This window comes from Bufo gargarizans, chromosome 1 (assembly GCF_014858855.1).
Source record: "Bufo gargarizans isolate SCDJY-AF-19 chromosome 1, ASM1485885v1, whole genome shotgun sequence".
Taxonomy (NCBI): domain Eukaryota; kingdom Metazoa; phylum Chordata; class Amphibia; order Anura; family Bufonidae; genus Bufo; species Bufo gargarizans.
In genome coordinates, this window is record NC_058080.1 from 226,554,873 (window position 1) to 226,570,701 (window position 15,829).

Genomic DNA, 15,829 nt, shown 5'->3' on the forward strand with positions numbered 1-15,829 from the left:
TATTTGTCAAATGTGGGCATGAAACTCAAGACTGTTTAATGTAATAGTCAGATCAGAAGACTCCAGGAATACAGTGCCTTGCAAAAGTATTCACCCCCTTGACTTTTTTCATATTTTGTTACATTACAGTGTTAAATTCAATGTTTTGTTAATCTGAATTTTATGTGATGGATCAGAACACAATAATCTAAGTTGGTGAAATAACATAATAACATAGTAACATAGTACATAAGGCCGAAAAAAGACATCTGTCCATCCAGTTCGGCCTGTTATCCTGCAAGTTGATCCAGAGGAAGGAAAAAAACAAACTGTGAGGTAGAAGCCAATTTTCCCCACTTTAGGGGAATAAAAAATTCCTTTCCGACTCCAATCAGGCAATCAGAATAACTCCCTGGATCAACGACCCCTCTCTAGTAGCTATAGCCTGTAATATTATTACGCTCCAGAAATACATCCAGGCCCCTCTTGAATTCCTTTATTGTACTCATCAAAATGAGAAAAATATATAAATAAAACTATTGTTTAGAAATAGAAAACAGAAAATTGGCATGTGCGTATATATTCACCCCCTTTGTTAGGAAGCCCATAAAAAGCTCTGGTGTAATCAATTACCTTCAGAAGTCGAATAATTAGAGAAATAATGTCCACCTGTGTGCAATTTAAGTGTCACATGATCTGTCATTACATATACACACCTTTTTTGAAAGGCCCCAGAGGCTGAAACCCCTAAGCAAGAGGCTTCCTTCACTAACCAAACACTGCCATGAAGACCAAGGAACTCTCAAACAAGTAATGGACAATTTTGTTGACAAGTACAAGTCAGGGTTAGGTTATAAAAAATATTCAAATCTTTGATGATCCCCAGGAACACCATAAAATTTATCATAACCAAATGGAAAGAACATCGCACAACAGCAAACCTGCCAAGAGACGGCCGCCCACCAAAACTCACAAACTGGGCAAGGAGGGCATTAATCAGGGAGGCAGCACAGCGACCTAAGGTAACCCTGGAGGAGCTGCAGAGTTCCACAGCAGAGACTGGAGAATCTGTACATAGGACGACAATAAGCCATACGCTCCATAGAGTTAGGCTTTATGGCAGAGTGGAAAGTAGAAAGCCATTACTTTCAGCTAAAAACAAAAAGGCACGTTGTGAGTTTGTGAAAAGGCATGTGGGAGACTCCCAAAATGTATGGAGGAAGGTGCTCTGGTCTGAAAGGACTAAAATTGAACTTTTCGGCCATCAACGAAAACTCTATGTCTGGCGCAAACCCAACACATCACATCACCCAAAGAACACCACCAGTGAAACATGGTGTTGGCAGCATCATGCTATGGGGATGTTTTTCAGCAGCCGGGATTGGGAAACTGGTCAGAGTTGAGGGAAAGATGGATGGTGCTAAATACAGGGATATTCTTGAGCAAACCCTGTCCCACTCTGTGCGTGATTTGAGGCTAGGATGGAGGTTCACCTTCCAGCAGAACAATGACTCTAAACACACTGCTAAAGCAACACTTGAGTGGTTTAAGGGGAAACATGTAAATGTGTTGGAATGGTGTCATGGTCTTACCTTCTTGCTGCTCTCCTTCGTTTGACATGTGCTGGCGGCCATCTTGGTTTCTGGGTTTCTTGTAGCCTTCCACCCTGCGGCTCCTCCTTCCCACTGGGAGGAGCTGGATGCCTAGCTCATATATATAGGAGGTCTGTGGCTTCAGTTCCTTGCTTGGTCCTCCTGTGTTCACATGCTTCTAAGACTGCTGCTGCTTCTGGTTCCTGATCCTGGCTTCGTCTGACTACCCTGCTGGTTCCTGATCCAGGCTTCGTCTGACTACCCTGCTGGTTCCTGATCCAGGCTTCGTCTGACTACCCTTCTGGTTCCTGACCTCTGGCTTCGCAAGACCCTGCTTCGGTTTAGCCATCCGTTTGGACTTTTGCCTTACAGCTTGATTTTCAATAAAGCCTTCTTATTTCCACTTATCTCTTGTTGTACGTCTGGTTCATGGTTCCATGACATTAGGACCAAGCCATGAATTCTGACAGTACAGGGCCATCCTCGCTACCTACGCTGGTTGCCAGACTTGATCAGCAGGATCACCTGTTGGGTCAGTTCGCTGTGGCGTTGCAAACCCTGCTTGAACGCACGGCTCATTTAGCTTCCGTTGCCGATGGGTCGGTTGTCGCTCCTGGGCCCGCTCCTACTGCCGCTCCGGTTGTTGCGCCAGAGTCTACCCCGACACCTGTTGCTGCGCCTGCGGTGTTTCGGGGTATGACCGGTTCTGCCCCCCTTCCACAGCGCTTTGGGGGAGAGCCAACTCAGTGCCGAGGTTTCCTTAACCAGGTGAGCAATATCCTGGACTCACGCCTGGTCCGCGGTCGGGTGCAGTTTTTGGTCCATTGGCGTGGTTATGGTCCAGAGGAGCGTTCCTGGGTTCCCTCCGCAGATGTCCATGCTCCTGCCTTGCTCCGAGCCTTCCACGCACGCTTCCCTCAGAAACCGTTCTTTACTCCGCGGAGGAGGGGCCCTTGAGGGGGAGGTACTGTCATGGTCTTACCTTCTTGCTGCTCTCCTTCGTTTGACATGTGCTGGCGGCCATCTTGGTTTCTGGGTTTCTTGTAGCCTTCCACCCTGCGGCTCCTCCTTCCCACTGGGAGGAGCTGGATGCCTAGCTCATATATATAGGAGGTCTGTGGCTTCAGTTCCTTGCTTGGTCCTCCTGTGTTCACATGCTTCTAAGACTGCTGCTGCTTCTGGTTCCTGATCCTGGCTTCGTCTGACTACCCTGCTGGTTCCTGATCCAGGCTTCGTCTGACTACCCTGCTGGTTCCTGATCCAGGCTTCGTCTGACTACCCTTCTGGTTCCTGACCTCTGGCTTCGCAAGACCCTGCTTCGGTTTAGCCATCCGTTTGGACTTTTGCCTTACAGCTTGATTTTCAATAAAGCCTTCTTATTTCCACTTATCTCTTGTTGTTGTTATCTCTTGAAGAAAAAAAAGTCATATCTATCTATTATTGCTTCAGTTATAAAAATCCATTTAGTTTGATTTACCAATGTAGCAATATAAACCCACTTCTGAAAAGATATATCTTTAATATTATATTTCTTCTATTACATATGGGAAAAATCTATTAGATAAATTACAGGAAGGCTAGTAAGTATGAAAGGGGCTTTCTGTTTTGCTAGAGGAATGGGCTAAACTGTGTGAATGAATCCATGAAGAAATCTCAATTGCTTTGTATAGACATAATGACTTTATTAATAGCATATACTATCCTCTCACTTGTATTCACATCCTGCAGAATGGGCTACTGTTTTGTTACAATTTTTTTGCACGGAATAAAACAAAAGTTTTATTTTTCTTCAATACCTCCAGGGGAACATTATATATGGAACTTTCCCTAAACCAGCAGCAGAAAGGTTCATTAACTTGTAAAATAGGATTAGTCTAGAACGAAATATATACATTCAATTGGAAAAACAATTAAGTAAGAGGAAAAGAATCCACAATGGTAAAGCAATCATTAGCAGATCCACTCTCCAGTTATTGTATGCATAGATGTATATGTACGTAACAAAGATACATAAGATAAATGCAATGTCTTATTAGATATGACGTCCAGTACAGATTTGTAACTGCATGTGGATAGCATATACGTCAGCTAGTTGCTGAGTGCTGACTGAATGTCCAGTAAGCCAGAATGAGAAAATGCACTCTGACGCCACTAATATGCAATGGCTTGTTCAGGTGTAAATGATAGTTTATGGTTTTGTTTGTGACGCCAATTGCAGCGTGCGCAGGGTACTGTCGCAGGGCCCTTTTAGGGTGTTGTAACTCACGTACCAGGTTAGGAATGCCAGAGTGGTGTAATGTCTCTGTATGGTAGTGACAATAGTGTCAACAGTGTCTCCTACCTGGGTACGGCTGGACTCATGGATCCTGGATCACTTGCAATAAAATTAGTGTGGTGCTAGTAGGAGTAATTGAGGAACTTGCAGCAGTAATTGAGATCCAGACCTTTGATAAAGTTCAAACTTGTCTTTACTAGATGCAGCTTTCATCCAAGTGAGATACAGCATTAGTCTGAAGTCCCAGCAGGTATTGGCAATGTGTGGCAGGAATCTGGCTTCTGCTCTATCATGTGCCTGGAGCTCTTTGCAGGATAAGTGGTCTGCTTGTGGCTCTGTAATATGGCAGGAATTTATCTTCTGCGCTGACTATTTTCTGCTATGTGGGGACTGACTAGCTGAGGAGGAATCTGGCTTCTCCTGGTCTCTGGACGGTACTCACAGTTGTGCTCACAGGGTATGCTTCTTCCTGGAGTTCTGGAGGTGGCTGCTTGCTTTTACCAGCTGAGGCTGCAAGGCTCAAGCTGGGGATGATGATCAATTGTCTCAGCAGAGGCAAGATCCTGGCTTTGGATCCCTAAATCTGGGAGCTCCTACACGCACACCCTACCCCTAGCAGGGGTGGGTTACACACTAACTGAACGTCCTTCCCTTCCCATGAGGAAGGATGTGGGAACATTCCACACCTCCTCACAGAGGGGGGAGCTAAACTGGAATGTACTATTCCAGCTCAGAAATACTAAACTGGCTCTAAGTCCCTGTTGAACACATTGCTACCACCTGCTGGTGAACATAGAGAAACACAGCAATACATATGTAACAAGGATTATAATGCACATGAGTGAGGATATGATGTAGAATTACACAAGAAGACAATGTTAATACACTTAACAGGTTGTAGCGGGGTGAAAGAGTTTCGTAACATAACTATGGGATGTTACAAATGTTGGTCATATAACCCTAAACAACCTAGCAACATTACCTCTATGTTTTTGTGGTCCTGCCATATTACAGAATATTAGTCAAATTTTACAATAAGCGCCTCATGTACATGACTGACTTGATTCAGAAAGTATTGTATGGCAGCACATGTCATTCCTACAGCTCTGTATACCAAAGCTATAGGCTTTACACATGCTGCCGTATGGACCTGGCAAAACTTTTAGCATGCGACAATCACTCCCAGATAATGCAAAGTGCAATGCCCCTGATTTGTGAAAAATGCACCTTTTTTTTTTTATTTCATGGAAGAAATTTTAATTATAAAATGTAATAAAAAAAAGTCTCCCTGTCCCTAAACCACTTTATTTGTCTTCTATTTTCACAAAAAGTGGAACAGGAACTTCATAAATATAGTGCTCATTTTGGCCACCATTACTTAATGTATTCACACCAGTCAACTCGAAAAAATACATTAACCCCTTAGTGACCACCGATACGTGTTTTTTACGGCGGTCACTAAGGGGACTTAGGCTGGGCCGCCGCTGTGCAGCGGGGAGAGGGGGCCCGGCTCTCACATGAAAGCCGCGTTCCTGCTATAACAGCCCGGACCGCTATGAAGGCCCCAGACCAGCCTTGAGCCTCTCTGGCACAGCCTGCTGGTCAATGTTAGCATAGCATTGCCATTAAATGCAATGCACTATTGGGATAGTGCATTGCATTTTAAAAGCAATTAAAATGCTGTTTGTTATAGTCCCCTTGTAGGACTATTAAGTGGTAAAAAAAAACGCATTTATTAAATTGAAAAATATATGCTTTTTTCCATTGAAAATATGCTTTTCAATGAAAAAATATTGCAAAAAAACATAACCCAAGACACATACAAATAAGGTTATATCCCATGTAACAGCATACAAGTAGTTAATAAGTTGTGCCACAGAGCACCAAAAGCCCTCCAGGGCTGAGCACGACCACAGCAGGGCTAATCCTCCCATTTTCCACACCAAATAACTACCATTACAGGGGATTTTTTCTGCTGCAAAACCAGAAATCCACATGAAATGTCTTTCTCTTGAACAAATTCAAAAACTTTGATTTTAATGCTGTTGCTGTACAGCATTAAAATGTATGGGCTGCGCATAGGCAAAATTTGTATTGGCCGAACTCTCTCAAGAATTTAGTGAATTAATTCAGTATTCCTATCTGCGGCTTTAAAAATATTTTAAAACAGGAATTCGAAGTCGGGTTTGATACTGGCTGGTATCTCAATACCAAACCTGACTTTAGATTCCTAATTTAAATTGTTTTTAAAGCCACAGATAGGAATACTATACCAAATGAATTCACCGAAGTCTCGAGAGACTTTGATCGATACGAATTTTGCTTACTTGCAGCCCATGTATTTTAATGCTGTACAGAGACAGCATTAAAATTTAAGTTTTTGAACAAATCGACTTTGCATCTATGATCCAAAGCTCGATTCGCTCAAGAGTAGTGAAAGGTGTTGCAGAAACCCCACTCACTTGTGGATTTCACACAGATATTGTTGTGGAATATGCTTTAAAATCACATGAAATTTGAACATAGTCTAAGGCTTCTTTCAATACTGCGTTAGAGCTCTTCAGCCGGCTGTTCCGGCAGAGAACAGCCTTCTGGAGCTCTCTGGATCTGGATGTTAACACATGCCCGCCAGCCCTATTGACTATAATGGGATCCTGCAGATCTGGCTGACAGCCGTGTGGTGGTTTTTGTCTGGACGAATCCCGGCATACAGTATTTGCCAGGGAGAGGCTGGATCTCCACTAGATCCCATTATAGTCAATGGGGCAGGCGGGCATGCAGTAACATCTGGCTATGCCAGATCCAGAAAGCTCTGACAGGCTGGTCTCTGCCAGAACAGCCTGCCAGAAAGCTGTAATGCTAGGCTAAAACGATCCAATGTTCAAGCAGAATGACTGCCGATCAACGATAAACATGTCAATTGGCACTCGCTTACATCACCTTATTACACTGCTATCCCAATCTAACCAAATACCATTCTATTGATTGTAAGCAGCATGTCCCTTATTACACAGGGTGATGTGTTGCCAATAATCAAGCATGTTTTATTCTTCATAAAAGATGCTGCTGAAACGCTGAACAGTTACAAGGGCTAATCATCAAGAAAAAGTGTTCCTATGAACTCTTGTCCCCCATAATTTACCTGAATATCGTCCAGAGTAATGCAGCCTTAGCATTGCATGCCCCTATAGACTTGCACCAGACAGGGCCCATGGTCAGCCCTCCCTGACGCAGTGCAGACAGAATGTTTTTCCCGTTATCGTTGATCATAGTTCCTATCTCCAGTTGGTGAGGAGACAGCCAAGATTTGATTGCTTGGTTGATAATGCGGAGCAGTTCCTCCCAGGTGTGACTCCGTTCAACCAGGCTGACCAGGTGCAGAACCGCATGACAACGCCATGCTTTGCATAGGTGGTAGGCTGGAGGACCACTCTGAACTACAGTGCAGGCTGAGGACAAGGTGTAGGATGAGAAGGCATAGGAGGACATTGGCACAGAAATCCCACGATTACAACGTAAAGGCGGCATTGCCATCACCTGGCCAAGTTGCTGGTATGCCTGCGCCAGAACCACATTTACAGTGAGCTGTAAAGGACCCACATATATTGTCCTTGACTATAGTTACAGCACCACACGTGAGCACTGGCATGAACTGCACCAGATGCTGACAGGCTCAATGACTGGCCAACCTTCTGTTCAACATACGTGTGCAGGGCTAGTACAGCTTCTCTCTCTCCACCTTGGGTGGGCACAAGCCATTAGTTCTCTGAAATGTTCAGAGCCCACGATACAAAAAGGGAGGGACTGTAGTACCAGCAACTTGACCTGGTGCACGTTCAGCTTCTGTGCCATTGGATGAGTGCATCCATGCTGTTGTATCTTTGCAATCACCATGGTGATCAATTGCTGCCGAAACATGTGATGATGAGGAGGAGCATAAGAAGCAATAGATGAAGGGAAGGAGCGACAACTTCCTTCTTCTGAGGCTGAGAAGCACTGACTGCTGGAGAAGGCATGCGGGTCGCTAGAAGATGCAGTAGTTGCTGCATCAGACTATACTACTACATTAGTGCGATAATTTTAACAGGCCACTTAATGGTGATGCTCTATGTGTTGACGCAGGGCCGTGGTGCCAACATTAGCACCCTGACAGTGCTTCACCTTCTGGCCACATATCCTGCATACCTCCACACGTCCTACCTTCGGCACATTTGGCTTCAGAGCTCCCGCTGCTTCCACCCTGCTGGCTCACTGACATGCTGCCACCCTGCTGCTGTCTCACAGGCCTGCTGCCACCCTTGCCCCCTGATGATGATACCGACTCTTCACCTGGCTCCCACGTGTGATCGACTACATCATTATTCACTAATGTCTGTTCCTCACTTATGTCACCAGTCTCATGGCCACGTCCATGACCACTCACAAAACGTGCTCCCACCCAACTGTCATCATCGCTAGTTTCACACCTATGGGAGGACGCAGTGGACCTTTCCTCCAAATCTGTGCTGACTGTAGCTGCTGAATGTCCTCAATAAGCTCGACCTCTGTGAAAAGCGGAGCAGAGTAGGCATCATGCATTACATCCTGAACAGAAGGAGCAGCAAAAGGAAGAGGCAGTTACAGGACAGGTGAGGGCACAGAGGTTCATGGGCCATGCCAACTAAGTGTGGTGTCAGAGGAACCCACCAATTCCTGGCTGTGTGTATCTGCTGTCACCTGAGAAGATGTTGAAAAGTGAGTCAACCATTCCAGTACAGCTGAATTATTGGTCAAAGCACAACCAGAGGATGACAGTGGCAGCTCTAGCTTGCTACTGCTGCTACCACCACCACTTCTTCTACTGCTACTTGTATCGGCTACAGGAACATTTTTGCCAATGCCTGTTCCTTTTAAGGGCCCAGCCAACTGTCTGTTGGCCATAGTGTAGAGTAACAGAATTATGAATGGCGCAGCAAATGAACTAGAAAAAACGCGCCTATAAGTTAAACCGCCTATTGACGCTGAGTCTCATGCACAGTAAGTCTATGTAGAACTGAACAGATTAAATATTAAAGGCACAGAAGATAAACTAAGCAAATGCGCCTAATGTATATATTAGACTGGTTGTTGAGACTAAGTCTGATGGACAGTAAATCTATGTATAACAGAACAGATTAAGTATAAATGGCGCAGCAGACGAACTAGATAAACCTGCCTATATATTAGACCGCCTGTTGACAGTGAGTCTGATGAACAGTAAGTATATGTATAACAGAACAGATTAAGAATGAATGGCACAGCAGTGGAACAAGGTGCAAAGGGTGATTACACAGAGGCTGCACTGTCCCTGCAGTCTCCCTACACTCTCTCTATGGTCTCCCTACAGTGTCTGAAAACCCTCCTTACGATCTCCCTACACTGTCCCTGCACTGTCACTTCATTGTCCCTATCCAACATTCAACAATTAGCTTTGTTAAACACTGTCCCTAGCATTTGTCATGTCTCTCCCTATTCTCAATTCACGGTAAAATGGTAGAGAACGGGAGGGGGGATGAGGCTTTTTATAGGAATGTGAAATCACATGAGAGGCTATCTGCTGATTGGCTGGCTGCACGGCATTATGGGTCATATCGTGTTTCTGGACTTCTTACTTTAACTTTGCAACACGTGTAGCCGCCATTTTAGGGAAGAAAAAGATTTGTTACTACGAAGCAAGCGGAAATTTGCATTCGTGGTGAATCAAATTTTTTCCTGAAATTCGGATAGAAATTGGTTCTTTTCACTTGGATTTATGCTGGATTATAAAAGCATAATACATTTAGTTCTTTTTCCCCAGCACTTGTCTACACATATAATCAGTGGAAAGCAGGCACAGCATGATCCCTTAGGGTCTATGAGCATTTGAACATTTTATGCCTAGGAATAATAGACCCAATAGGCATAATTTTAACTATTGAATACAATGGCATAGATTAAGCAATCATAAAAGTGATTATATGTTATATACTTCAGTTAAGCATTTCATAAGAAAAGTGTTACTTGTAGATGTGAAATGAATGTGTCAGAAAATATAACAATTTCCAATACTTCTTATCAAGCTTGTCTTGTGGAAATATTTTCACAGTAAAAAAAAATAAAAAATGATCAAGGGTGAGTTGCAGTAAGAGCTTCTCATTTAATGTCATCAGCAATCCTATATTGTTCTTGTGTGGGCTGAGGTTACAAATAAATTCATGCAATTACTGACTCGCAGGATGAATTTGCCTTCAGCCAATCTACAATATACACAGAACTGCTGAATGAATGTAAAATAACTTCTCTACTTCATATGCAAGCAGAAGGTATCTGCAGCAAAATTCAAGGAGCATCTGTCACCAGATACCCTGTTTGAGGGCAGCATAAACTGGCAACAGGGAACCTGATTCATATGCTGGGTCAGTAGTTTTCTGAAAACACTGTGCAACAATGATTTTGCTACTGAGAGAAAAACATGTGATTTATACTAAAATTAGTGCGCTGATTCCAAATATGAACTCGGAATTTGCCTGACACGTCTAGATTTTAGGTTATACATGCAAAGCCTATTCAGTTATAATAATAATGCATTATAGTGGAAATATTCCAATTGACATGTCCAGACCTGTCCGGACTCACTCAGACTGATGTCAGCAGTAAGTATATAAGGCAAATTGGACAGATTATTATTTTTTTCACAATATTTTTTATTATCTTTATGACACAGTATTAATGAGAACGATTTAAATGTAGACGCAGCCACTCAGGATGAAAGACACATTTATCGATCAAGCAGAAAAGTGGTCGCAGCCACTAGATAAAGTGAACAGGCAAAGATATAACATAAATCAGATGCCAACGTAGAACAGCGACAAATAAGATAATACATCAGATGAAAAAGGAACAATAAGACAATTGAAAACAAACTGAAATAGAAATAAAATGTAGATAAAAGAAATCGATGGACACGGTCATATCTTCCCTAGAAAATCAGACCAGATTAAGGAACTAATTTAGTATAGGACATAAGGATTAAGTCACATAGGAATGGGGTATTTTGTAAGCCAAGGAGACCAAGAGGATTGAAAATGCAATAGCCTATTGGTCCGCTGAGCCCAAAGGTGTTCGTATATAGCATGGGTGGAAATGTTATCCTTGAGTTCACTCAGGGTAGAAATTGTGGATGATTTCCAGTGTTTAGCAACTAAAAGTTTGGCAGAAAGTAATATATGACAAGTTAGTAATCTAAGTTGTCGTGGAATCAAATCAAGATCTAATGAGAGGAGTGCCATAGTCGGGGACAGAGAAATTTTGGAGCCTGTCACTTCTCTCACCAGCTCCTTAACTCTGCTCCAGAATGATTGTAGTTTGCCACAATCCCCAAAAATATGTATTAGGTTACCTGGCGATTTCTGACAGCGCCAACACGAGCTCTCTACATTGGGGTAGAATCTACTAAGTTTAGCGGGAGTAAAGTACCACCGTGTAAGTAGTTTATGATAGCATTCTAATAAGTTAGAGCACTTTGTAGCATGATAAGTAATTTCTATCGCCGTTTGCCATTTTGTTATGGAATATGAGAGCCACAGATCTCTCTCCCAATTCAGAAAATGTTTTTTGTCAAGCTCATATCCCCTATCATGATTTTATAAATTAAGCTTGTAGGAATCTGGAGGTCCCCTTGCGTGTGTAACATAAAATTAAGAAGATCAACCGGAAGCATTACATCTCTCTTAGGCCATTTAGCTAAAAAGTGAACAATCCAAGTATAATGGTAATGGTAAGAGTCTGGTATTCCAAAAGAGTCTTGCAGGCATGAGAATGACCTCAAAACATTATTGTCATAGAAATCGTTTAAATTGGACAGATTTTGATAAAGTGATCTGTTATAGTGCTATCAGTTTTGAAACTTAAGATGGATAAACACAAATGTGTTAATGATTAGTGATGAGCGGCAGGGGTCATATTCGAATTCGCGATATTTCGCGAATATTTTTTAGAATATTCGTCGAATATTCGAAAATTCGAAAATTCGCGATTTTTTTTCTTGAATAAAAATCGGCAAAGTGATGATTGTGTAATATGCGAATTTTCGTAATTTGAATTTTCGGATTCGAATTTTTAATGCGAATTTTTCAACTTACAACTATTAGACAAAGAAGATTATAGCACTATATTAGCTAAATTGCTCTATATTCGATTTTTCGAATATTCGCTATATTGCTATAACTGTTTTTTCGAATATTCGTAATATATAGCAATATAGCGAATATTCGAAAAAAACGAATATAGAGCAATTTAGCTAATATAGTGCTATAATCTTTTTTTATAGTTGTAATTTTTTTCCAATCTGAACTTCAGATGAGAAAAAAATTACAACTATTAGACAAAGAAAATTATAGCACTATATTAGCTAAATTGCTCTATATTCGTTTTTTTTTCGAATATTCACTATATTGCTATAACTTCGTTTTTCGAATATTTGTAATATTCTAAAACAAGAATATATAGCAATATAGCGAATATTCGAAAAAAACGAATATAGAGCAATTTAGCTAATATAGTGCTATAATCTTTGTCTAAAAGTTAAAAAATTCGCAATAAAAATTCGAATCCCAAAATTCGAATTCCGAAAATTCGCATATTACACAATCATTACCTTGCCGATTTTTTCAAGAAAAAAAAATCGTGCATTTTCGAATATGACCCCTGCCGCTCATCACTACTCCTAAAGTCAAGTATAGTGCAGCCTTCTTATTGGCCCACAAGCTAGAAGCAGGAAGGGATCATGTGTACTGATTTAAAAAAAAAAAAAAAAAAAAAAAAAAGGAAAAAAAAAAAAAAAAAAATCGGAAAAAAAAATCGAAAAATTGAATTTTCTAAATTACGAATATATATAACTATATTCGAAATATTCGCGAATTTTCGAAGTACCTATATTCGCGAAAAAAATTCGAAATTCGAATATTCGTGATCAACACTATTAATGATCCAGACAATTTCTGCTACATATGTGGCAAATACACTACTTATGATCAGCGCAAGAATCTAACAAAGCAAGTGCGTCCTGCTTACAAGTATTACTTTGTAAACTTGAAGATCAAGATAAAAGCTGGGCACCTCATGTTTGTTGCATTTTGTGCTACTCTGGGCTAATGCAGTAGTTGAATGGCTTTTGCAGTGCCTATAGTTTGGCGTGAGCAGAAAAATCACCATTCAGACTGTTACTTTTGCATAACTAAAATCGCTGGATATTAAAAGAGAAACAAGTCACAAATTGTGTATCCTGACTGTGAGTCTGCTCTTAAACCAGTACCACACGATGTAGAGAATCCAGTGCCTGCCCCTCCCACAGCAGAAACGGCAATTGAAACAGACGGTTCTGATCCTGATGAAGAAGATGTTGATTGTCACAATGTATTTCCTGATCCAGAACAACTTGAGGGTCAGCCGCACTTGCTGAGCCAATCAGATTCGGATGATCTGGTAAGAGATCTGTCATTATCTAAAGAAAAGTCAGAACTGCTAGCTTCTAGACTTAAGGAATGGAATTTGCTACAACGAGGCACCACAACTTCACACTTTCATCATCGACACACCGAGTTAGCTGCATACTATGCAATAGAAAGTGATGACTGTTTCTGTACTGGTGTAAATGGTCTTATGATGAAGTTAGATTGTACACATGTTCCCGATGAATGGAGGCTATTCATAGACTCTAGCAAAACAAGTTTGAAAGCTGTCTTGTTGCACAATGGTAACGAAAAAAAACATCTGTTCCATTGGCTCATGCAGTTGGAATGAAAGAGACCCATGCTTCTATGGAGTTAATTTTGAAAATTATCAAATACTCAGAACATAAATGGAAAATTTGTGCTGACCTGAAAGTGGTAGCACTGCTGCTTGGCCTACAATTATGGTACACAAAGCATATGTGTTTCTTGTGCCTATGGAACAGTCATGATGACAACAATCATTACAAAATGAAACAGTGGCCTCTCAGAGTAGAGCACACAGTTGGTCAGTACAATGTACAACACAAATCACTATTCGATCCACTTCAAGTATATCCTCCACCACTTCACATTAAACTTAGTTTAACACGTTCAGGACCTTGGACGAGTATACTCGTCCTGGAGCAAGGGTACTTAGCGCTCCAGGACGAGTATACTTGTCCTGGCATTAAACTGTCACCATGTCTGCAGACATGATAACAGCCCTGAGTGCCGGCTGTTACACACAGCCAGGCACCCAGGGTCAATGCCGAGGGGGGTCCTGTGACCCCCCCATATCGGCGATCACTGCAAACCGCAGGTCAATTCAGACCTGCGGTTTGCAGCGCTTTATGTTGTTTCTGATCCCTGCGGTCCCTGACCGCAGGGATCAGAAACCTAAAAATGACCAAGATAAAAAAAAAATAAACCCCCCCCTGCACCCCTGAATTCATTTATGTAGCGGGGTACAGGGTGGCGGTTTGTGGGCGGGGCGGTGCGGTAGTTGCCTCCCGCTAAATTTTCATTGGTGTCCAGTGGTACCAGAGTGTCAGCACATTGCTGACACTCTGGTATAAACGGCTGACATCGCTGCGATGTCAGCCGTTTAGCCATTTCACCCTTTCCATACCGCGGTCCGTACGGACCGCGGTATGGAAAGGGTTAAGTCAGGGAGCTCCCCCCCTCTGCCATCGGGGGGCTGCTGTGCATTTGCAGCCCCCAGATGGATGGGGGGACAGAGGGAGGTAGCACACCTCCTTCCCCGTCTGCTCAGTTGTGGCAGACGGGGAAGGTTCCCATGGCAACAGGACGCCTTCTCAGGCGTCCTGCTGTCCATGGTGCTGAACAGATCTATGCTAAAAGCATAGATCTGTTCAGTGTAAGTAAAATACAGTACAGTACAATATATATTGTCCTGTACTTTATTATACAGACATCAGACCCACTGGATCTTCAAGAACCAAGTGGGTCTGGGTCCCAAAAATATAAAAAAAAGTAAAGATAATAAAAACACATTTATCACTGAATAAAAATTACAAAATTAAATACACTACACATATTAGGTATCGCCGCGTCCGTAACAACCTGATCTATAAAATGGTCATGTTACTTTCCCCGCACGGTGAACGCCATAAAAATAAAAACTATCAGGAAATTTAAATTTTGCCCGGCTTACTTCTAAAAAAAGTAATAAAAGTGATCAAAAGAGTCGCATGTACGCCGAAATAGTACCCATCAAACCATCACCTTATCCCGCAAAAAATGAGCCCCTACATGAGACAATGGCCCAAAGAATAAAAACACTATAACATGATTTTTTTTTGTTTCAAAAATATTATTGTGTAAAACTTACAGAAATAAAAAAAAGTATACATATTAGGTATCGCCGCGTCCGTATCGACCGGCTCTATAAAAATATCACATGACCTAACCCCTCAGGTGAACACCGTAAAAAAATAAAAATAAAAACGGCTTAAAAAAAGCCATTTTTTGTCATCTTATGTCACAAAAAGTGTAATAGCCAGCGATCAAATAGTCATATGCACCCCAAAATAGCGCCAATCAAACCGTCATCTCATCCCGCAAAAATCATACCCTACCCAAGATAATCGCCCAAAAACTGAAAAAACTATGGCTCTTAGACTATGGAAACACTAAAACATGATTTTTTTGTTTCAAAAATGAAATCATTGTGTAAAACTTACATAAATAAAAATAAAGTATACATATTAGGTATCGCCGCGTCCGTATCGACCGGCTCTATAAAAATATCACATGACCTAACCCCTCAGGTGAACACCATAAAAAAATAAAAATAAAAACGGCTTAAAAAAAGCAATTTTGTCATATTATGTCACAAAGTGTAATAGCAAGCGATCAAAAAGTCATATGCACCCCAAAATAGTGCCAATAAAACCGTCATCTCATCCCACAAAAAATGAGACCCTACTTTAGATATTCGCCCAAAAACTGAAAAAACTATGGCTCTCAGACTA